General features: G+C 37.5%; 1 pseudogene; it reads left to right on the top strand.

Moving 5' to 3' along the window:
• The first annotated feature begins 351 nt into the window (after nt 1–351).
• LOC120125986 lies at nt 352–4,098 on the top strand (annotated as a pseudogene).
• The last annotated feature ends 233 nt before the right edge of the window (nt 4,099–4,331 follow it).

The following is a 4,331-nucleotide window of genomic DNA, read 5'->3' as shown; positions in this document are numbered from 1 at the left end:
GTATTGTTTTAGGTCAGTTTTGTAGTTTTAACCAATGTAAATTTGTTCTCATCTTTGTCTTAATTTATTATTTGTTCCTGGAATTTAATAGCTTATAAAACTTCCAAATCTAGGTTATGTAAATGTGATTTAAATGTCATGTTTACGAATGTTTGTGCTTGTAACTAGGCATTTTATGTGGAACTTTAATTGTATTTGGCAGTTTATGTGCTTATATTTCATGTTTGCTTTCCATTGATTCCATGAATTAGGAGGTAAAGCAAGGAAATTATGATTGAGTGGCTGCAATATCCAGTGGTGAAGGTTAGATTTTGGGGCTTCCCTTTGTTTGACGGTAATACCCTGTTTTTGGTTTAAAGCTTGATTCGGAGAGATGGCTAAGGGTAAGATTAGAAAGAAGATCAAGCGGAGTCAGCTCTATACGTTCGCATGCGGTAAAAGGCCTGCTCAAGCAGGTCCACATCCTATTGAAGGGGCTGGATGCTCTAGAGTTGTGCATTGCAACCAACCTCATATGCACAGGAAAACACCTTTAAAGTACCAATTAAATTACATATCAACGACTAAGTATAATTTTCTCAGTTTCTTACCAAAATCTTTGTATGAACAATTCCACCGAGTTGCCAATTTGTACTTCCTTGCAGCAGCAATTCTTTCACTTACACCCCTTTCGCCGTTTTCTGCGGTGAGCATGATTGCCCCTTGGCCTTTGTTGTAGGGCTTAGCATGGCAAAGGAAGGTTTGGAGGATTGGAAAAGGTTTATGCAAGATATGAATGTTAATTGTCGGAAAGTGAAATTTCATAAAAAGGAAATTTTGATGATAAGAAGTGGCAGCAGCTTGAGGTTGGAGACGTGAAAGTGGAGAAGGATAATTTTTTTCCAGCAGATTTGCTACTCTTGTCATCAAGTTACGAGGAATGAATTTGCTATGTGGAGACTCTGAATTTAGATGGCGAGACAAACTTAAAGGTTAAGAGAGCTATGGAGGTAACATTGTCTTTGGATGAAGATGAGATTTTCAAGAACTTCACAGGAACTATTAAATGTGAAGATCCCAACCCTAGCCTTTACACCTTTGTTGGTAATTTAGAATATGCTCGTCAAACTTATGCTCTTGAACCTGGCCAAATTCTCCTTAGAGATTCGAAGCTGCGCAATACATCTTATGTCTATGGGGTTGTGATTTTCACCGGTTTTGATTCCAAAGTCATGCAGAATTCCACCAAGTCCCCATCCAAGAGGAGAAGAATAGAAAAGAAAATGGATTACATAATATATGTTATTTTCAGCGTCCTTCTGGTAATCTCATTGATCAGCTCTTTCGCTTTTGCTTTGAAAATAAAGTTCCAAATGCCAGACTGGTGGTATATGCGGCCCGATGCTACGGAGGATTTTTATTATCCCAGAAAGCCTTTAGTATCAGGGCTTAGCCATTTGGTCACTGCCCTCATCCTTTATGGTTATTTAATTCCTATTTCTCTCTATGTTTCAATTGAGGTGGTGAAGTTTTGCAAGCATCCTTTATTAATCAAGACTTACTAATGTATGATGATGATAATGGGTTCCTGCTCAAGTTCGGACATCAAATCTGAATGAGGAGCTGGGCCAAGTAGATACAATCCTTTCTGATAAAACAGGCACTTTGACCTGCAATCAGATGGATTTTCTCAAATGTTCCATTGCTGGTATTGCATATGGTGTGCGTGCTAGTGAAGTTGAACGTGCTGCTGCACAACAGATGGCTAATGACATCTAGCAGGAAGGAGGAAAATCATCTACTTCCAGCAAAAAAAGCAAACAAGATATTGAATTGGAGACTGTTGTTACCTCCAAAGATGAAAAAGTTCATAAAACTCCCATAAAATTTTTCAGCTTCGAGGATGATCACATGACGGAAGGGAACTGGAGAAACGAGCCAAATGCTGATATGATTATGTTATTTTGCCGAATTTTGGCAGTTTGTCACACTGCTATCCCTGAGCTGAATGAAGAGACCGGCACTTATACATATGAAGCAGAGTCACCTGATGAAGGAGCATTTCTTGTTGCAGCCAAGGAATTTGGTTTTGAGTTTTATAAAAGAACTCAATCAAGTGTTTTTGTCCTCGAAAGATATTTAGATTCAGGACCAACTAAGAGGTGGGGATAACAGTGCATGATTTATGTGCTCTTTGCTAAGCTCTCCTGATTTTTTTTTTGTTTTTCTCTTTGCTGTTATCTTGTAGGGAGTACAAAATTCTAAATTTGTTGGAATTTACTAGCAAAAGAAAGCGGATGACGGTAATTGTGAGGGATGAAGAGGGGAAGATTATTCTAATGTGTAAAGGTGCTGGCAGGTTAGTCTCTTGACTTATTCAAGGTATTAATAGATGAACACCAGTCAGTACCCTTCAATTGCCTAATGATTAGTGTTTGACTTTTTTTATCCCTATGTTGGTGCAGCATTATTTTTGACCGATTAGCAAAACAGGGAAAAATGTATCTGGAAGATACTACTAAGCATTTGAACAATTATGGGGAAGCCGGATTGCGTACATTGGCACTGGCTTATAGAAAGCTTGAGGAGTCCGAGTATTCTGCTTGGAACAACGAATTCATGAAGGCAAAAACTTCTATTGGGTCTGATAGAGACATAATGCTTGAAAATGTGGCAGAGATGATGGAGAAAGAATTGATTCTAGTTGGTGCTACTGCTGTTGAAGACAAACTGCAAAAGGGGGTATGTCATGTCCTTGCTTCTTTAACGAGAAACTTTTTTTTATTGGTCTGCTTCATCCTGAATTAGCTTCTCTATGTTTCAGGTACCCCATTGTATTGATAAACTTGCACAAGCTGGTCTAAAGCTCTGGGTCTTGACTGGGGACAAGATGGAAACAGCTATAAACATAGGGTCTATCTTTTTGCTGTTTCATATTTTGTTCTCAAACAAAAGGTCCTAGATCAAATTAATTTGATGAAAGCTTTTTCTTGTGCTGCAGATTCGCCTGCAGTCTGCTCAGAGAAAGTATGAAGCCGATCTGTATTACGACACTCGAATCGGATTCCAAAGAGGTATGTATATCTTTATGAAACATGACTGGAATTTTCTTACACGAAGTTGATTATCACTTTTGTTATTGATCAGGCAATTAAGGAGAACATGTTGATGCAAATTACCAATGGTTCACAAATGATAAAACTAGAAAAAGATCCATATGCCGCATTTGCATTGATCATTGACGGGAAGACTATTGCATATGCTTTGGAGGAAGATATGAAGTTTCTGTTCTTAGGCTTAGCAGTTGATTGTGCATCTGTCATATGCTGCCGTGTATCTCCCAAGCAGAAGGCACTAGTTAGATTTTTTCCCTTTTCAAAAGGATAAATAATTTTCTAATAAATAACTCCTCATTAATATAATTTTAGATGACATTATTATATCAATAATAAGAGTGTTGTGATATTTTAATGAAACTAGAGAAGGCATATTAGAAACTAGTAATTTTAAGGATATTAATACATAAAATACTTTTTCCCTTTTCAAAAGGATAAAATATTCTCTAATCTCACTAGACCAATTGGTTATTAATATAGTAGAAACTCCTGGTTAAAATCATTTAAAACATTCATACCCTAAGTTTTATTGGTTGCTGTATTTATTTAGTGCATTTTGTTGGTACCAGGTAACAAGATTAGTAAAAGAAGGAACTGGAAGAGTGACTCTAGGAATTGGTGATGGTGCAAATGATGTTGGAATGATTCAAGAAGCTGACATTGGAGTCGGCATCAGTGGTGTTGAAGGTATGCAGGTTGGTAACATATCTAACCCACTCTTTTATATTTGGAATACATTCCTGTACTAGTTGTACCGACAGATTCTTTTCTGTAGTTTCATATGAGGGATGGATTTTTCATGGTTATGAATTGTTGAAAAGGAGTGGTAATCATTTTCTAGAGCTTAATGGCCAATGAATCACATAACTTGTCCTTTTTTTGCAGGCTGTAATGGCCAGTGATTTCTCCGCCTCCCAATTTCGTTTCTTGGAAAGACTTCTCGTTGTTCATGGACACTGGTGCTATAAGAGGTGCACAGATGGTAACAATTAATGATATCACCGACTTATTCGAAAAACGTGTTCATGATCCTCACGGAAGCCCCAGCCCCTGCACCGCTGTATTGGATAACCACCCTGTTAGTTACAATTGCTTGTACTCTCCCATACATTTTTCATATATCTTTGCAAAGATGTTTCCACCCAATGGATCATCATATCATCCAAGAGATAAACCAAGAGATAAAGTACTTGAAGAAAGACCAAATGGATCAAGTCATGTGGAAAAGGGAGAAAA

Source organism: Hibiscus syriacus, unplaced genomic scaffold, assembly GCF_006381635.1.
Source record: "Hibiscus syriacus cultivar Baekdansim isolate YM2019G1 unplaced genomic scaffold, ASM638163v2 tig00110450_pilon, whole genome shotgun sequence".
Classification (NCBI taxonomy): Eukaryota; Viridiplantae; Streptophyta; class Magnoliopsida; order Malvales; family Malvaceae; genus Hibiscus; species Hibiscus syriacus.
Note: the sequence above shows the minus strand (reverse complement) of the source record. Positions and strands in the feature narration are given on the sequence as shown.